Below are 20,954 nucleotides of genomic sequence, written 5' to 3' on the forward strand. Positions count from 1 at the left end.
TCAATTCTTTCAGACTTCCTTCATAGGTCATGTTCTCTAGAACTTTAATCATTCTTGCTGCTCTTCTCTGGAGCCTCTCCAATTTCTCCACATCTTTCTTGAAATGTGGTGCCCAGAACTGGACACAGCACTCCAATCGAGTCCTAATCAGCTCAGAGTACAACAGAAGATTGACTTCTCATGTCTTGCTCACAACACTCCGGTTAATGCATCCCAGCATCATGTTTATTTTTTTTGCAACAGCGTCACACTGTTGACTCATATTTAGCTTGTGGCCCACTATGACCCATAGATACCTTTCTGCAATACTACTTCACAGGTAGTCGCTTCCCATTCTGTATGTGTGAAACTGATTGTTCCTTCCTAAGTGGAGCACTTTGCATTTTGTCCTTATGAAATTTCATCCTATTTAACTCAGACCATTGCTCCAGTTTGACCAGATCATTTTGAATGATGACCCTATCCTCCAAAGCAATTGCAACCCCTACCAGCTTGCTATCATCTGCAAACTTAATAAATGTACTCTCTATGCCAATATTTAAATAGTTGATGAAGATATTGAACAGAATTGGTCCCAAAACAGACCTCTGTGGAACCCCACTTGTTATGCCCCTCCAGCAGGATTGTGAACCATTAATAACTAACTACTGGAGAAATGGTCTGTCACAAGGAGGAGGGAGAAAAATTGTTCTCCTTGGCCTCTGAGGATAGAACAAGAAGCAATGGGCTTAAACTACAGCAAGGGAGGTTCAGGTTGGACATTACAAAAAACTTCCTGTCAGGGTGGTTAAACACTGGAATAAGTTGCCTAGAGAGGTTATGGAATCTGCATCACTGGAGATATTTAAGAGCAGGTTAGATAGTCATCTGTTAAAGATGGTCTAGACCAGTGTTTCTAAAAGTATTCCATGGAATCACTCTCAGAAACACATTAACTGGCCACCCCGGTTTGTTTATTTACCGGTGGTTTGGCTCCCATTGACTCTGTTTCATCCTTCGCAGCCAAGGGGAGCTGCAGAAAGTGGTGGCTCAGCTCACACTGCTTCCCGTGGCTCCCATGGGCTGCAAAGGACAAAAAAGAACCAATGGGAGCTGCCAGGCTCCGTGGCCGTGGCAATGGTAAATAAACAAACTAGGGCAGACAGTTAATATGTTTCTGAGAGTGATTCCGTATAACACTTTCAGAAACAATAGTCTAAACGGTACTGGGTCCTGCTGTGAGGGCAGGGGACTGGACTTGATGACCTCTCGAGGTCCCTTCCAGTTCTAGTGTTCTATGATTCATTGCTGAGCTGGTTGCCTCTCTCTTTCGCCTCCTTGTACATTGTGGCTACGTCTAGACTACATCCCTTTTTCGGAAAAGGGGTGTAAATTTGACGTATCACAATTGCTAATGAAGCGGGGATTTAAATCTCCCGTGCTTTAATAGCATAAAAATGGCTGCCGCTTTTTTTCGCCACGGAGCTTTGCCGGAGAAAAGCGCCAGTCTAGACGCTGATCTTTTGGAAAATAAAGCCTTTTCCAAAGGATCCCTTATCCCTCTTGAAATAAGAGATAAGGGATCTTTTGGAAAAGGCTTTATTTTCCGCAAGATCAGCATCTAGACTGGCGCTTTTTTCTGGCAAAGCTCCGTGCCGAAAAAAAGCCATTTTTATGCTAATGAAGCACGGGAGATTTAAATCCCCGCTTCATTAGCAATTGCGATACGTCTAATTTACATCCCTGTTACAAAAAAGTGTTGTTTTGGCTTTGCTATTTACTCTGCAACAATGTTTCTTGTACCTAAGCTAAAGATTCCTGTAGTGCCCATAATCCTGTGGGGTTTGCTTATCAAGTGGGTTACTAGCAGAACAGTTGTGGTGTGAATGTGGGGACAGGTAGGTGCTGAACTTGGGAGAGTATGAGGGTGGTAACTTAAAGTGCTGTTTAACCCAGCCTACTGAGTCTAAGGGCGCAGGAGGGTCACAACTTGGCAACCCAGCCTACTGAGTCCAGGGGCATAAGGGGTCAGCTGGTGAGTGCTGATTGACCAGTCCTCTCAGACATGCTTTGGTAGTGGGTGTGATTAGGTGTGTGTTCATCTGCTTCTAGGTGGAAAGAACCCAGTCCTGGGGATCCTAGATCCTGCAGGAGAGCTCCATTGGGAGCGGGAATTGGCAGAGGGAGAAGTAAAGCTCCATATGAGAACACAGGTAACACAAGCAGCACATTGATGGAAATATCAACCTCCTCCCATAAAAGTAACCCTAAAAAACAAGCCCGCCCCAAAGCAACAGGCAAATCTAGTAACAGCAGTGGAAGCCAGGAGCTCTGTGCCCCTTTATTGCCCCAGACTCTGGGGCAATTGCTCCCCCCCCCCACTCTGCATAGCGAGTCTGCACAAAACCAAAGCCCAAGTGACATCTTCAAACACTCAAAAGGGTGTTTTATTCACAGTGCATTTGTTGTATTTTAACTAGCAGAAAAGGAAGCTGTGTAAACTCACAGATGAGCCTTTGGATCACTGATATGTGTGTGAAAAGAAACAGAGATTTTCAAGAGGATTAGCAAGCAAAGGCCCAAATCAATACCAGAACCCCAATATGGTAACTATTGTAGAGACCTAGGCCCCAACCCTTCAGATGGAGTCATGAGGGTTGACTCCTGCACTTGTGTGGACCTCCACAGGTTTCAGGCCACTGTCCCTGATCTTGCCTGCACCCTTGTACACATGCAGAGTGTGAAGCTAGGGGGATTCTGCAAGAGAAAGAACGCTTGTGCTAAATCCAGTGTTGAGGCAGACATGGCACCTGACCCAAAGATCTTGCAATCTGATTTCATGACACCCAAGTGGGCACTCCCCTGCACTAGCACTATTGCAAGAGCTGAGCCTAAATTCAGGCCAGTTATTACATGTTTAATATTGTTATTGGTACTTGCTTTGTGGGTCTGTTATGGTCAGGTATGTAACTGCAAAAATCCTGGTAATTAAACCCCACCTTTTGCCTGCATGTGGAGCATGGATTTAATTGCTTACATAAAAGTGAACAGCTAAAAGTACAGTGTTCAAATCCATTTTCAAAAATAATATTTTTTCTCAAAATATATTGAGTCAGAGAGTGCTTATCATCAGGTTTCAGATACGGATTTTAGTTTAGTTTACTCTAGAACCCTGTGTACTTACATATTCCTAGGCCCCAATCCTGCAAGCCAGGCAGAGCCCTGTATAAAGTTCCATTGGGAATTTCTGCACGAGTAAGGCATCTGGTTGTAGGTTCAGGGATCTTTATCAATATCCATAAAACCTGTCTCAACCAAACTTCTCTTAAATAAATTTTTTTCCTCCCCGTCAATTTAATTGTCAAGGAAACCCTCCAAAATAGAGCAGCTTTGCTGCATGACATAAAGGTTAATAAATGCATATCATATATAGATTCCTTGAGTCTCTAACAAATGTTTTCCCCTACACATTTATCATGGTAGGTTTGATTGGCTGGTTGCAGGGTTTTTATATACAACAGCTCATCTATGTATCCAACACAAAGAGTATCCCTTAAATATGTCTTGTGTTGTGAGTTTAAGAATTAAAACACTTTCTTTCATTTACTTGAGCTATTGCACTGTGCCAACATATAATGGAGCACATAAGGCAATAACAGCATGAACTACATTGAATAGAGTTTCACCTTTAACTCTAAGAGATTCTTCTGAAGAGTGAGAATTAAATGCAGAGATTAAGCAATAAATGTCTTTTAAAAAATACATTTTAGTCTTTAGTTTACACAAGAGGACTGAATAGGTCTAGCTTGCTCCTCACATGATTTACAGGTAAGCACAATTTTTGCTTCTTACAACACGTAGTTTAAAACACTGAATTCCTGAACAAATTGCACTCACAACAGTTGAGAAATCTCATAATACAAACGCCAGGAAAAGAAAAGGGGGGGGGGGAGGACAGGGAGACGAAGGGAGGGATCACAATCTCCAGCCTAATTCAAAATTTGTGCAACATAGCTGGCTACGCTCTTTCCCTGTAGCGAGGAGGAGAAACTGGGAAGCAAAAGATGGAATTGATTAAACTGTTTAATGATGTGCTAATAGACTACACATTGCTCTGATTTGTTGCTCTCTTTTGTTGGTGTTCTTAAGTGTCTGTAGCTATTGCCCCTGGCAAATGAGTATTTGATTATAAAATCTGCTGTAAACATTGCTTTGTATCTTTTCCAGGGACAGCCCCACCCTCTCCCTTGCTCCTTATCAGCAGTGCAAGAACATATGTAACATTAATAGCAAAGGCAGTACAGTATCAGCAAGCCTCCCACAACTCTCTAGCTGTATTACAAATAGCCCTAATGCTTCTACTAGTGCAAAACAAAACAAAGATTTCTCTGGATTTGTATTTACTTACAGACATGAAACTGCACATCGTGTAGCTTGACAGACTGCAAATTACTGTCCATAAAAAAAAAACCCCAAAGTGATGAAAACCTTTCTTTTTTAAGCTTCGATGTTCTCCTTGATCCTTTGCCTTTGCTGTATGTTTCTGGATAATTAGCATTCATTTGTTAGGTGCAAATCTGTCTTCAAACTTCCACCTGTCCACATATCTTCCCATATCTTAATAGATGTTAATGAGTTCAATGAAACTAATAATTCCTGCGACAGCATAAAAGAAAATCTCAGGGTAAAAAATACTTTTTAATACACTAGGTGCTTCCTTATGCCCCTTGGGAAAAGTATACACTAACAGAGAGAGAGCTATATACACCAAATCCTTGAACCAGAACCTTGTAGGAAAAGCCTAGGAAAAAGACCTCAAATTGGAATCTGTGCTGTTATATATTCCAGGCAATACATTTTATATGGCATACGTCATACACCCTAAAAAACTTCATTTGGTGATCTAAGCTGAACAACTGGCTTTGTTCACCTTTCTTCTTATTTAAAACAGGTTGTTCCATATAGCTGTTAAAAAAAACCACTTTTGTTTTATTATTCCCCAGATCATTTCTAAATAAGTCATACTGCCTGGGTTTAAGATTTTTTTTTCTCTTTTCTTTTCAGCATGTACATTTTGATGTTATTGCCTTTTATGGAAGTATGATCCATGAGCTAAACATAAACATTTCTTTCTTTTGGTCTTAAGAGAACTCATTCTTGCTTTCATGGAACTGCTGTACCTCCTGATATTTAGACAATCTAATTCTGGAAGGAATGATATTGCACATCAGAGATGTGAAGTTCTAGAACAGCCTTCCAATGGGATAGTGGGGACAAAACACGTAACTTGTTTTAAGACTGAGCTTGATAATTTTGTGGCAGGGATGGTATGAGATTGCCTATAATGGGTTATGGACCATCAGCAACTGCTATTAGCAAATACCTCCAGTGGTTGGAAATGGGACACAACATGGAGATGTCTCTGAGTTATTACAGAAAATTCTTTCCCAGGTGTGTGGTTTGTGAGTCCCACCTACAGGTCAGGGGCTAATTGATCATCATATTTGAGATCAGTAAGGAATTTTCCCCAAGATCAGATTGGTAGAGATTCCTGGGATAGGGGAGGGGGACTGCATTTCTCTGCAAGATGGGGCACAATTGCTAATGAGCAAATGGAGTGCAATTCCTGGGCTTGATCCCACATCCACTGAAGCCATTAACAACATTTTTGTTGGTTTCAATAGTCTAATATGAAGCCCTTCATTTTAGAAATTATTTTTCTACTTTTTAAATTGTCATTTTACCTTTACACTTTAATCATAGCCATTTGTAATGAAATTTAACTGTACAATGAGTTTATTTAACCTTTTCAAAGATGTTTCTTAGAGTGCTGTAACAGAAATACATGGCTTTATTTATTGGGGCTTTTTTGCAAACTGTCTAAAGAATGGCTTTTTATAAAATTTAATAAAAATGAATTTTCAAGAACTCGGCAACATAAATCAGCTGCTGCTTCAAACTCAAGGTGAGATTAATAGGTTTTAATAACTTCAGCACTGAGTAATCCTGACTGTCACCACTACCTAATATACCATGTCACAACTGGCAATAGAAAAGGTATTTTCATTAATGTCTATTTCAGTATCTGTGGGATTTTGCCTGGAATGCAAAAGAGCACACACCTGTCCATTACATCAAAATCTCCACCATAGCATCTCTAGTACTTTCTGTCCCTTTTTTTTTCAGTGTAAGGAAGCTAAGAAGAGTCGGTTACAGAGTTAAAATATGTATTTGTGCCTACAGTCAGGGTTTCTACTGCTTCTTGGCTCAAATTAGTAAAATTCCCAAGTGAGTACTGTCTTCTGTGTCAGTGCTAGTGTGTTCATAGGTAACTGCAGAAGAAAAAGGCTTCTCTGTACTTCAGTCTGGATTCTATGATATTTTTAATACATATATAGTGATACAAATTTTGCCTTCACATATGACGCTTCTCTTGACTTCCATAGGTGCAGACACTCCAAGGGTTGAAAGAATTTCTCCTCCAAAACTTCTTACTATCCTGTTTTTCTTCCTCTGAAAAGTGCAAGATTCCTGCATCTTTACCCACATCCTCCTCAAATTTTGTATCTGTTTGCCCCACTGTTGAGGACTTCAAATTCCATTGGTTTGCATAGCTATTGTTTTTATGTGCATATAGCACTATATGTATGAGTGGTGCCAGTTCCCTTTTCTGAAAAGCTAAGAACCTAACAATCATCTGCAATGTACAACCCTGACTGTTTGTTGATTTTAAAAAAATAAACATACAGTTCTTTGCTACAGAAATGCTCTAAAATGATATGGTCACAAGTGGAACAAATATGGCCTGGAAGTTACTTTTCTAGAAAGTTACCTTTTATTCAGAGACTCAGAGTAAACACTGCAAGTAGGAAACAGCTTATTTAGGTATTTTTAAAAGCTGTTATTCAGATTCTGATTGGACTGAGAGCCCTGTAAATGTTGGGGAACTGCAGTATCATCAAAGGAGGAGCAGTAACATAAACTCATGAATATACGATCATTAAGTAGACCAATACATTTACAAAAATGAGTTGTGCATTCAGGTCTAAAGTACAACTTCCTGCATAAGTTTGATGCTCAGATGCCATTGTAATGGACACACAACAGGCCAGGGATCTTTGCCCTGCTATGTGAGGGAAAGCTACTTATTAAAACTGTTTAAAAGATAAATTCATAGTGGAGGCCCATTGCTAACTTTTGATGACAGAGAACAAATGGAAAATATTTGTAAGGTCTTTTCACCACTTGAACTGGTATGCAATACCAACACTTTTCTTATAATTCCATTGGTTTCAGGGGTTTTTTAATGAAAAATAAAGACCAACAGAGAGACAAGGTCTTTAATTGGACCAACTCCTGTTGGTGAGAGAAACATGCTTTTGAGTTTACACAGAGCTCTTCTTCAAGTCCTAATGCTAAATATCATATAAATAAGTGGTGGATAAATTCCAAACAGTGCTGAGCACCTGCCAGTTCTGTTTGAGAAGAAAAATTTCTAAAAGTGACCTTGATTTACCTACACTTTCCTGTGGTTGTAGACAGCCCCGAAACTTGACTAACAGTTAACAAATAGATATGTTTTATTTCTCTGTTAACCATGAAAGACACCTATGCCAATTTTAATATCAGTATTGCTAGTTATTTCACTTTGGTTGGATCTTGAGCTTTTGATAAGAGCCTGAGTAGAGTAACTTTCTTCCCTCACTCGCTGTCTGACACATGGAGTGTTTAGAGTAGGGCTAGAGAAAATTAGTTGGGGTATGTCTACACTACAAAGTTAATTCGAACTAACAGACATTAGTTCGAATTAACTTTGATAGGCGCTACACACGCGAACTGCTAGTTTGAACTTAATTCGAACTAGCGGAGCGCTTAATTCGAACTAGGTAAACCTCATTCTACAAGGATTAACGCCTAGTTCGAATTAACTAGTTCGAATTAAGGGCTGTGTAGCCACTTAATTCGAACTAGTGGGAGGCTAGCCCTCCCCAGCTTTCCCTGGTGGCCACTCTGGGCACCACCAGGGAAACTCTTCTGCCCCCCTCCCGGCCCCAGAACCCTTAAAGGGGCACGGGCTGGCTACGGTGCTTGTTCCAGGTGCAAGCCTGTCAGCACCCAGCCAGCAGACCCTGCACCTGGCACGGCACAAACCAGCTACCCGCTGCCACCCAACCCTCCGCCTCTTTCCAGGACCAGGCTGGCGGCTCCCGGGAGCCTGCCCAGGTCCGCAAGAGGTGGGCGCCCACCTGGTCTAGTGCGGAGATTGTGGACCTCATCCATGACCTCTGCACTAGGCACAGGAAAGTGGCCGTCTAGAGCAGGATAACTGCCAGCCTGGCCACCCAGGAGCAGGTTTGCATGAAAATCAAATTGGTCCAGTGAGACCCCCGACCCTGAGCCCTGAGCTTAGAATGTACTGGGTCAGACCAAAGGTCCATCTAGCCCAGTAGCCTGTCTGCCGACAGCAGCCAACACTAGGGACCCTAGAGGGGATGGACCAAAGACAATGACCAAGCCATTTGTCTCGTGCCATCCCTCTCCAGCCTTCCACAAACAGAGGCCAGGGACACCATTCCTACCCCCTGGCTAATACCACTCTATGGACCCAACCTCCATGAATTGATCTAACTTCTCTTTAAACTCTGTTCTAGTTGTAGCCTTCACAGCCTCCTGCAGCAAGGAGTTCCACAGGTTGACTATTTGCTTTGTGAAGAACTTTCTGTTATTAGTTTGAAGCCTGCTACCCATTCATTTCATTTGGTGTCCTCTAGTCCTTCTATTATGGGAACTAATGAAGACCTTGTCTTTGTGCACCCTCTCCTCACCACTTGTGCTTTTATAGACCTCTATCATATCCCCCCTTAGTCTCCTGTTTTCTAAGCTGAAAAGTCCCAGTCTCTTTAGCCTCTCTTCATATGGGACCTGTTCCAAACCCCTGATCTCCCCTCTCCCACCCTCTCTCTTCCCCTCTCCCACCTCTTTTTCCCAGTCTCCCCGAGTTTTGTTCAATAAAGAGAGTTTCTATTTTTGAACACACGTGTCCTTTATTTTCTACATCAGGAAGGGGAGCTAGGGAGGGGTAAGTGGAAGGAGGTGAGGGAGGAATGGGGTACGAGCCCCCGATGGGAAGGACTGGGCTGGCTCTGCGGGCTCCTCGGGGTGGAAGCTGTTCTGCAGCCCCCCGATTGACACCCCGCCCTGGATGGCAGCCTGCGGCAAGTGCAGCCGGGCTGATGGCCAAGTGCTGTGATGTGCCGAGTTTGGGCACTCAGGGCACTCCAAGCCAGGACTGCTTTGCAAGCAGGGAACCCCTGAGAACTGTCTGTCTGGGGTGTGGGTCGGGTCCCTTTAAGCACAGCCCTCAGCTAGCCTGAGACAGCAGCTCCACGCTCTAAGTCCTAATCTGATGCCCTGCCGGCACTGCTTCTGGCCATCCTTAACCTTGGTTCAGGGTCCACTAACTGTGGACATGCTAGTTCGAATTAGCAAAATGCTAATTCGAACTAGTTTTTAGTGCTAGATGCACTAGTTCGAATTAGCTTAGTTCGAATTAACTAATTCGAATTAAGTTAGTTCGAATTAGTGCTGTAGTGTAGACATACCCTTGGGGACCACACACAAGTGAAAAGCAAAATAAACAAATAAAAGCAAAAAAGCCCTTGAGGCCCCCAACTACCTGACTAAGAAGGAGAAAGACACTCCCCACATTCCCCTTGCACACCAAAGCCTGGCGGGCGGGGTGAGAAAGGGCAGTAGATTTTGTGTGCTCCAGCCCTGTGGAGGGAGTGAGCAGAGGAGGGGAGAGGGGCTGGAGCACCAGCATGGGCCCCTCAATGCTGGGGGAAGCCCTGAGCCTTGGGAGTTGGATCCAGGCTAGTTGGGGTCAGATGCAGCCCCTGGGCCTTAGGTTCCCCATCCGTGATTTACAGTGATAGTTCTGCAGCTGCAGTAACCTCATTCAGAAATAATGCAACAGATCTTTTCTGCTGCATAATAATTTTCTTTGAATATCTGTAAAGCTGATTCTGATGTAGAAATAATCTGTGGTTGGAAAAGTAGTTGAATTGTCACACAATGTTATAATATATGTTCTCAGCAGTGACCATAAGAACAGATTGTTTTAAAGAATATCTAAGTGCGAAGAGAAGGCATTGAATTACCGAAAACTCAGAGCAAATAGTCCATCATGTTAGCCTCATAATATTTTCTCAGGCTATGTCTACATTGGCAAGATTTTGTGCAAATACTTTTATTGCAAAAGTTTTTGCGTTAAAGTATTTGTGCAAGAGAGCGTCTACACTGGCATGTGCTTTTGCGCAAGAGACATGCTTTTGTGCAAAAGCATCCGTGCCAGTGTAGATGCTTTCTTGCGCAAGAAAGTTCCGATGGCCATTTTAGCCATCGGGCTTTCTTGCATAAGAAATTCATGTTGCCTGTCTACACTGGCCTCTTGCACAAGAACAGTTGCGCAAGAGGGCTTATTCCTGAGAGGGAGCATCATAGTTCTTACGCGAGAAGCCTTGATTTCATACATTAGATCGTCAGTGTTCTTGCGCAAGAACTCCACGCCAGTGTAGACAGGCAGCCAATGTAGACACAGCCTCATTGTTTTTGAACAGCTAAATGTAGCTGTATGTTTTCTTATTATTTTAACATTTGTGGAACAGTCCTATTTAAATCTGAGATCAGGATCACAAGTTTTACAACTGAGCTACGATACATGTCTCACAAAAATCACGTTTCAGTCATTATCTTAAAGGTCAACTGAAACTGTAAAACAGAACTTGCAGAATAAGTGCTCTCAGGATCTTTTGATGTACTTAACTGTTTGGCAGTGGCATTTTTTATTGTCAGATATTTTCATTTCTTTCTGTTAACAAACTATCATTAAACATGAGCTACTTAATCTGCAGTCTGAAAACTTTATCACATCGAGAGTAAAACTGATCTTTTTTAAGCATATGGATACTTATGCCAACCTAAAAGACTGGGATGAAAGCTGTTTAATGACTGTAAAATTGTTGCCCTTGTCATAGTCAACTTTTTAATGAATTAACACAAAATTCACTTTATAGATGCAGTTACTGGAAAGTTGAAAGAGGACTCAGGGAACTACTGTTGCCAATGATGTACTGGTAAAATGAATAATAACTGTAGGCTGTGCTGTAGATTTCTACTGAGTTGGCTTTTTCCTTCAGGCTCATGATTTGGAAGGCAGGTCAGAAAAACAAATAAACAAATGAGAAAACTCAAAGTCAGAATAAGAAGATGGCTGAGAAGTCTTGGATGGATGTACACAAATCTCTATCCATGAAAGTTTCCAGAATTTAAAAGAAAAAAATGTTCTATAATTAAGGGTCAAATTGTGTGCTATTTTATATCTAACAAAGTCTATTTTATATCCTACTATGGCACTCCACTCAGAATATGGCCTTAAACTGTTAAGTCTGAGAGATTCATTAACACTGAACATTTCAAAATGACCTATGTTTGGTTAAACTGTGGGCTGTAGAAATAAGTAGTCCTGTGGCACCTTGGAGACTAACAAATATATATAGTATCATGAGCTTTCGTGAGTAAAACTGGCTGATTGATACTGTGGCCTGTACTTCGTTTTACTAGTGCTATGAAAACCAAAAGAATCTACAGATCTGACGGGGATAACGGGCAAAATAAAATCTCTGTGACAATCTCAGAATTCTATCCCCACTAGTACTCCCAAGTCTGTCTTCAGTATATTAAATAAAATGAAAGAATTAAAAATGGTTCTTAAAGAAAGGGCTTTATCTCATGGGATAAAGAAGAGAAACTTTAATAACAAGAGCAGGGGAAAAAAAGAGTTTGAAATCTGCTAACATTGATACTCCCATTTTTGTTTCAAGGCGGTTGTGCTTTTTATTACTTGCAGATCAGTTTTCTTTGCAGGTGATGTGGGCCCAGCATTACATCACCAGAAGAGCAGCCAGGAGTATCTTGATGCCAGGATGACTAAAGCAGAGAGGAATGTATTATCACAGACCAGAGAGAAACTTGCCAATACATTCCTTGCTGGGGGCGCTGCTCTGGGGGAGGAGGAGAGGAGACAATTCTGCATGAAGAGTGAAAGAAAACTTTGTAAAAGAAAGATCTGGGGTCAGAATCCTGCTGTCTCCTCTGTGCAGATCTAATTATGGTCATGTACTTCAAACAGAGGGTTTAACTAAAACCAGATTTAGCTGGGCACTGCTTACGAAATACAGCATGAATTCTCAACCCTGCCTTGGAGGAAAATGCTAAATGTGTCTCTGTTCTTGGAACACTATCCCATTACTTGTAAAATGTAATCTGAGGCTACAATGAGAAATGCAAACAGAAAAATCAAACCTTTATCACTTTAATAAAGCATAAAAATGTGTGTGTCTGTATATAATTTATATATACATACATTAGTTCTGTTAGGCTAAAGTACTGGTTTTCTATATTGACAGATAGAAAGACATGGTTTGTGTTGTGCTATAAATGTTTTATCAGCCTAGTTGTAGGATGGTCACGTAAGTGTCAAAACCAAAAATGAGTTACACAGATCAACCCCAACTGCATTCCAGGCCACTGCATCATGTATTCTGTAAACTATATACTGTGTAAATTAAAGAAAACGCTATTTTAGGAATGTTTTAGAGGGCTTTCAGGCCTATTTCTTGTATTCTTCTGAAGCAAAATGCAGGACAATGTAGCACTTTAAAGACTAACAAGATGGTTTATTAGATGATGAGCTTTCGTGGGCCAGACCCACTTCCTCAGATCAAATTGTGGAAGAAAATAGTCACAACCATATATACCAAAGGATACGATTAAAAAAAATGAACACATATGAAAAGGACAAATCACATTTCAGAACAGGAGGGGAATGCGGGGGGGGGGGGGCGGGAAGGAAGGAAGGTAAGTGTCTGTGAATTGATGATATTAGAGGTGGGGAGAGTGGGATGTTTGTGAGCTAATGGTATTAGAGGTGATAATTGGGGAAGCTATCTTGGTAATGGGTAAGATAGTTTGAGTGTTTGTTCATTCCTTCTCGGAGAGTGTCGAATTTTAACATGAATGACAGTTCAGAGGATTCCCTTTCAAGTGCAGATGTAAAAGGTCTTTGTAGCAGAATGCAGGTGGTTAAGTCATTGAGGGTATGTCTACACTACCCCACTAGTTCGAACTAGGAGGGTAATGTATGCATACCGCACTTGCAAATGAAGCCCGGGATTTGAATTTCCCGGGCTTCATTTGCATAAGCAGGGAGCCGCCATTTTTAAATCCCCGCTGCTTCGAACCCCGTGCAGCGGGGAGTAACGGTAGTTCAGAATAGGAACCTAGTCCGAACTACCTAGTTCGAGCCCCGTGTAGCCGCGCTGCACGGGGTTCGAAGCAGCGGGGATTTAAAAATGGCGGCTCCCCGCTTATGCAAATGAAGCCCGGGAAATTCAAATCCCGGGCTTCATTTGCAAGTGCGGTATGCCTACATTACCCTCCTAGTTCGAACTAGGAGGGTAGTGTAGACATACCCAGAGTGTCCTTTCTGGTTAAAATGGCAAGAAACTGTTTTTCTTTGTGATCTTGTCTGATATCTGTTTTGTGGGCATTAATCCTTTGGCGAAGTGTCTGAGATGTTTGTCCAATGTACATAGCAGACGGACACTTTCGGCACATGATAGCATAAATTATATTTCTGGATGCACAGGAATATGTGTTCTTGATCTTATAACTCACTTGGTTAGGTCCAATAATGGTATCAGCAGAATGAATATGTGGACAAAGCTGGCAACGGGGTTTGTTGCAAGGGAAGGTACCAGGGTTGGTATTAGTGCAAAACAATATCACAAAGCTATGGATAAGCTAAAGGCTTTGCAGTAGGAGAGGACAACAGAAGGAGACCAAACAGAAGGTAAGGTGAGTGTCAGGGAAGTGGCTTTGGAAATCTGTGTGCTAGACATCAGTGGGTGGGAGGAAAGGAGGATGCCAAAGTAAGTGCAAGACCTGAATGGAATAATACTGGAGAATTTAGCAGGTCATCAAGCATTCTCCTGAAAGCACAGACTGCAAACAGGATCCATGATATCTAATAATGTACCTCATTGATGGAGATATTGAAATAAGAATAAGCAATTAGTAAACTTTGCTAAACAATTGAGGATAGAGAAGTACAGAACTGAAAGAGAGATTGAAGGTGGAGGATAATGATAGAAGTAAGTAAGGGTAGAAATATAGACCTGTGATTAGGGTATGGGACTAGGAAACAAGACGTGGTTTGTAGAAATATTTACAATATACCAAAGCCACCCTTTTTCTAGGAGAACCTTCCTTTGGAATTTCTAATTCCAACTCTCCCTAGGGAAGAGATGCTTTCTTACAGGGTGTATTCCCAGCAAGCCTTTCTGAAGCCAGCTTTTTAAAGTCAGTGAAGTCAAACAGCCTTTAGGGGTCATTTTGTAACTAGCTGTTGCTTGCTACAATTTCCTCTCCTTGGTGGGTAGGTATTATACAATTCTGTTATGTTTTACTTCAGTGCTTTGACATTTTTGGATTGAATGCCTAAACTATACGGCTACGTCTACACTGACATGATTTTCCACAAATGCTTTTAACGGAAAACTTTTCCGTTAAAAGCATTTGCGGAAAAGAGCGACTAGATTGGCAGGATGCTTTTCCGCAAAAGCACTTTTTGCGGAAAAGCATCCGTGGCCAATCTAGACGCGCTTTTCCGCAAAAAAACCCCGATCGCAATTTTCGCGATCGGGGCTTTTTTGCGGAAAAGAAATCTCTGCTGTCTACACTGGCCCTTTTGCGCAAAAGTCTTTCAGAAAAAGACTTTTGCCCGAACGGGAGCAGCATAGTATTTCTGCAAAAGCACTGACAATCTTACATGAGATCGTCAGTGCTTTTGCGGAAATTCAAGCGGCCAGTGGAGACAGCTGGCAAGTTTTTCCGCAAAAGCAGATGATTTTGCGGAAAAACTTGCCAGTCTAGACACAGCCTATAAGTTTTATATCATTATAAAGTTAATATTATAAATGAGGACTGGGAAGATGTAAGAACCAAGAGACCATTGATTGTTCTTAGGGAGTTTACGACCTTTACCTTGTGCAAGATGGTATGGGACATGTGCTCCCTGAAAGGTGGCCTATAAAGCATGAGTTGTGAAAGGTGTGTAAGGTTCTTTGATGAGGGGAAAGAGCCATATAACTGTTAAGCATTATCACCATTATGCCTGACTTGTGAGAAAGGGACCTTCTACAGCAGAGTTTCCCAATTTTATTTGGCCCACAGAACCCTTTTTAGCTTGAAAGAATTTCAGGGAACCTCAAAGTTCCAAGCAAAAAAAAAAGACCCGCCCCGATTTGTCGAGCAACAAAACAAAACAAAACCCGCTGAGTCCCATCGCAATTTATCGCTGTCTCTTTAAGAGGGGACAGGGAAGTGCCAGGTTCTTGTGGAACCTTTACTTTCGCTTCGTGGAATCCCAGGGTTCTGCGGAGGACCAATTGGGAAACACTGTTCTACAGGACTGTTCTCTCTCTAGCTTTCCACACTCCATTACCACTCCAGATATTGCATTTGTAACAGATGAAAAACAGCTTAACCTCAGCTCAACTTTTGCTTTCCCTTGCACAAGGGGGACTGGGTATTTGTTCAGTTTCTTGCTCTGTGGGGCCTGGGCCTCTAAGCACTGACATAATATAAATATAGATAGATGATACTGATGGTAAATAAGAATAGTTAGGTAAAGATAGAAGAGAAAATTCCTTTGGGAGGGTTAACTCCCCATCCAATGTCTTAGACTGGATTAAATCTTGTGCTGGGGACAGATTTTTCTTCTTATCTCAAATTAATTTATTTCCTGTTACAAACCCTTTGTCTTGATTAAAAGATCTTACTGACAGTTTCTGTGGGGTTTGGGAATGAGTCATCTCACTAGTTTATCTTTCTCTCTTAATTCGTCCTTCCAAGATAGTACTTTCAGTTTAAAAAAAATAAGATGAAACAAGCTATTTGAACTCAGATTAGTCTGGATCCCGAATTCCTTGTGCACTCAAATCCTAAGGCATCTGTCCCCTCAGAGTTGAGATTTAAGCCTAAATTAAATGAACAATTTCCACGCCTCACTTTTAATGCCAATATATAAAGTCCTGGTGCACACACCTTAAATACAGCATGTAGTTCTGATCATCCCATCTCATAAAAGATATATTAGAAATGGAAAAAGTACAAAGACAACAAAAATGATTAGGAGTTTGGAACACATCCTGTACAAAGAGAGATTAACAAAAAGACTAGGACTACTTAGCTTGGAAAAGAGACAACTAAAAGAAGATAACACAAAAGTCTATAAAATTATGAATGGTGTCGAGAAAGTGAATGAGGAGGAGGTGATTACTCACCTTTAGCAGTAACTGACATTCTTTGAGATGAGCATCCCTGTGGGTGCTCTATTGCAGGTGTCAGTGTGTCCCAGCGCCGCAGACCAGGTTCTTTACAGCAGTGCATGGGTGGGCTGTGCATGTGCAACAGGGAAGGCATGCGGGCACTACTCAGCGTGACTGTGCATGCACAGCCACCCTCCCCTCAGTTCTTTCTCTAGCTGGAAACCTGACCTGATAAAAAAGTGTCCAAAGTAGAGGCGATAAAGGGAGGGTAGTGGAGCACTCACAAGGACGCTCATCTCGAAGAACACCAATTACTGCTAAAAGTGAGTAACCTCTTCTCCTTCAAGAGAGATGTCCTGTGGGTGCTCAACAGCAGATGACTGCAAGCCCATGTGTCCTATGGAGGTAGGGATTTTGGATCAGGTAAGCAAGCAGTAGATAGAACGGCCTTCACCACTCTGGTGAAGGAAAGAGGTCCCTAAGAAAGTGCATAGTGCTTGGCAAAGGTTTGGTCTGAGGTCCATGTGGCAGCAGCGCATATGTCTTCAATGAGGACCGTGTGCAGGTAAGCAACCAACGTGGCCATTGCCCTGGTGGAGTGCGTACGAATCGAGGTAGGCGGTGGTAATTGGTATTGGTGATAACACATTCTGATGCAGTCTGAGACCCAATGTGACAGTCTTTGAGACTGAATCTGCTGTCCCTTGTTGTGTTCTGCGATAGAAATGGAGAGTTTAGGGAACAGCTGGAAAGGTCTAGTTCTCTGAAGGTAAAAGAAAAGTGCCCTGTGTACATTGAGGATATGCATTTGTGCTTTGAAGGTATTGGCAAGAGGAGTGGGGAAGAATACAGGTAAATGGATTGATGCGAAAAGACGAGCAGACTTTGTGGAGGAACTTAGAGTGGATGCGTAGGGACACCTTATCTTTGAAGAAAATGGTGTATAGAGGGGTCTGCCATTAGGACGGCCATTTCCCCTACCTGACGTGCAGATGTTACTGCTAATAGGAATGCCTTTTTTAGGGACAGGGGGAGAATTGACCATGCAGCCATGGGTTCGTATGGTGATTTTGTCAGGGTATTTAGTACTAAATGTAAGTCCCATGGCTTATGTGAACTGGTTACATCTGGGTATGATGCTTGTAGGCCTTTCAGGAATCATTTCGTCATTGGGTGTGCAAAGACTGTAGTATCATCCGTCCTTGTATGGAAAGTTGAAATAGCTACCAAATGTACCTTGATTGAGTTCACAGAGAGATTAAACTGATTGACGTGCAATAAGTAATCCAGGGTGACTGATAATGGGTCTGACTCTGGACGTATGTTGCGAGGAGTAGCCCAATGAATGAAGCAAGACCATTAGTCCACGTATGTCTTTTGAGTTGAGGGAGCTCTACTGTGAAAAGGATGTTTTGTACCTGAATTGAGCATTGTAGCTCTATCCCTGAGAACCATCTAGGTACCAGGCTTTCAGGTGCAGTGTTGTGGATGTGGAGCCTGGATCTCTGGTTGAAAAAGGATCCTTGGGTTGCATGGATGCATGATTGGGGGACATAGAATCATTTGTTCAGAAAAAGGAACTGGTTACATCTGGGTATGATGTTTGTAAGCCTTTCAGGAATCATTTCGTCATTGGGTGTGCATGGTTGTTGGGGCCAACCAAGGGCTATGAGGATGATCCTCATCCTGTCTCTCTTTATTTTGAGAATCGTCCTATTGAGAAAGGGAATTGGAAGAAAGGCATATAGTTGATGATAGTTCCACTTGAGAAAGAGGGCATCTTTGAGGGAGCCCTTGTTCATGCTGGGCCAGGAGCAATACAGGGGGCACTTTTTGCTTGCCTTCATGGCAAAAAGGTCTATCCGGAGGTATCGCCACGGTTAAAAAATCATTGCAAGAACTCTGTGATTAATCTACCACTTGTGGTCCAGAGGTAGAGTTCTGCTTAGTGCATCAGCGGTGGTGTTTAGGGCACCAGGAAGATGGCACCAGTTCCACAGGGCAATAGCCTCGGTACATAAGGCATGGGATTGGGCTCCACCGTGCCTGTTTATATAAAACATGCAGGTGACGTTGTTGGTATATATTCTGCTATGTTTTCTGGCTATGTGAGGTAGGAAATGTTGGCAGGTGAGCTGAATGGCTCCGAGCTCGAGGACATTGAGTGTAAGGTGTGTTCTGTTGGTGTCCATAATCCCTGGGTGGTGATGTTTTGGTGCTGCTGATGTATGTGACATGTCGGGATCAATAAATGGAGAATTAAATGTAGATGACACCGTAAGGTCTCTGTGATGTCAGTACCTGGGTGCCAGAGTGGATGATGCCATAGCCAGCAGTACCGTAAGTGGTACCAGAGCTGGTGCGGTTGCAGTTGGCACCGATGGAGGTTGTGGCATCAAAGTAACTGTGGCACCATTAGATGGAAGAATGGTGCTGATGCGCTACGCCACTGGCTGCTGTGGTGCCATGCCAGTAATCCTCAGTGCCGAGGATTCAATTGTCTGGTTACCCAGTGCCATAGTGGGTGCTAACGCACGAAAGCGCCTGTATCCTCTGTGGGCTCTGTGGGTGCCATGCTGAAGAGTGCCCTATCAGTACTGGAAATGCCCTCAGTACTGAATTTTTGGTTTTGTACCTCTTAGGTGACTGTGGCTTGTGAGGTAATGAAGAGGCATGTTTCTTTGGGGACTTTTTCCTTTTTGGGGGTCTCCCCTTATCAGGAACCTGTGTGCCAGAATCTGAGGTGGGATGTTACACCTTTTCTAGCACAATAATTTTCAGGCAGAGGTCCCTGTCTTTGCATGTTCAAGCCTTGAGTTTAGCGTAGCGTTGGCAGTCCTGTTAAACACGGGACTTTCTGAGGCATTTGACTGTCAAACACAGCCATAGCGTCATTGCAGGCTGAACAACATTTGAAGCCTGGCAATCCTGGCATTTTCCACATGGTGAAGAGCAAACAGCAGGAATTGTGAGTTGGAGAAAAATAGAAGGATTATTTTTTAAGGGAGAAGAACTTGGATAATGTATAAAGTAAGAGAAGAAGAGACAATGAAACTCAGCTACTTGTCTACGAGGATTAACAAAGAGTGAAGAGCACTGACAAGCTCTGTCTTAAGCTGGGTACGGTAAGAAGAAACTGAGGGGGAGGGTGGCTATGCATGTGAGATTGCGCCGAGCGGCACCCATGCACCTTCCCTGCCCCCCATGAACTTCTGTAAAGAATCTGGTCTGCAGTGATAGGACGCACTGACACCTGTTGTGGGGCACCTACAAGGACGTCTCTCAAAGAAGTATTATTCACCCTTTCATATAACACAAGAACCAGGGGTTATCCAATCTAATGAATAGGTAGCAAGTTTAAAACAAACAAACAGAAGTACTACTTTACACAATGCACAATCAACCTGTGGAACTTACTGCTTGGGATGTTACAAAGGCCAAAAGTATAACAGGGTTAAAAAAAGAATTAGATAAGTTAATGGAAAATCTATGTCCACCAATGGCTATTAGGCAAGAGGGTCAGGGATACAAACCCATATTCTAGGTCTATCTTCCCTCTCATTTTTTCCATCCATATATGGAATACATTTTGTTATGTGCACCAAGGTATGTGCAGATGTGCACAATCAATAGAAACACATGCTGCTGGCTGTGGGTGCTCTGCCAATCAATTGGGGAGTATTTGAATCTCTGGGTAGCAGCCCAAGCACTCAGCTTGCACTGCTCTAGGTGTCCCAAAGCCTCTGACTGTCAGATGCTGTGGCTGGATTACAGAGGATGGATCACTTGATAATTGCTCTGTTCATTCCCTTTAAATTATTTGGCATTGGTCACTGTTGAACGAAGGAATACTGGGCTAGATGGACCATTGGTCTCATCCAATATGGCCACTGTTATGGGATCAGATTTCGGTTGTCACTTATCAGAAATCAAAGGGTCTTCAACAGGTGCAATTCTTGCCCTTCAGTTATTTGCCCTGTAACAAGCAAATGGTCTTGGCTATTCCCAAAGGATCTGCTCTCAATATGTATTTAAATTGAGAATTTCCTTTTTATTGCTGTTTGTGCACTAACTACGGAGTTTGTAAAAATAAAAGTTGGAGACACATAATGGAGCAGAGAGACAGAAAATGCACATGTACAGAGGATGGGCTTTAGAGGGTTAGTAACAGGAGAATGCTTAACTCCAGATCACCAAAGAAAACAGCTCAAGTCAGTTGTGACCAATAGTTCATAATTTTGGGGCTGTTTAGTAGCCTAAATGAATTGAGCTGGTGATCTCAATTCAATTGGCAGTGACCAGATGTACACAATAAATACCTCTCACCCATGAAGGTGCCTCTTTAGGCTTGGGATAAAGTGAGGTTGCAGAGAAACTCACACCAAGCTGTCCCTGGTCCATGAATTTAAAAAAAAAAAGGCAGTTAATCTCCAGGAATGGTAGTACTGCCAACTCTCTTAATTTTACTGTGATTCTTAGGATATTTGAGGGTTTTCTTAGTCCCAGCTCATTTAGCCATTTGACTGCATAAGAATCTTGGGGTTTTTTTTGTTTTTTTTTTAAGGTTTCTAGCTCTTATGGCTA

The 20,954-nt window shown here is 42.3% G+C and overlaps 1 protein-coding gene across 4 annotated transcripts in view; it reads right to left on the reverse strand.

The window, feature by feature from the left end:
• Positions 1 to 20,954, reverse strand: part of FILIP1 (filamin A interacting protein 1) — a 147,204-nt gene that overhangs the window by 38,359 nt on the left and 87,891 nt on the right. The window contains exon 1 of one of the 4 annotated variants that reach the window (XM_014577989.4): positions 4,388 to 5,811. The exons of the other annotated variants lie outside the window; for them this stretch is intronic. The gene's annotated coding sequence lies outside the window, so the exon portion shown is untranslated. Of the gene's footprint in view, positions 1 to 4,387; positions 5,812 to 20,954 lie in introns of those variants that run through there. 4 annotated transcript variants of the gene reach the window in all.

Source organism: Pelodiscus sinensis, chromosome 3, assembly GCF_052426305.1.
Source record: "Pelodiscus sinensis isolate ZL-2025 chromosome 3, ASM5242630v1, whole genome shotgun sequence".
In the NCBI taxonomy this organism is placed as follows: domain Eukaryota; kingdom Metazoa; phylum Chordata; order Testudines; family Trionychidae; genus Pelodiscus; species Pelodiscus sinensis.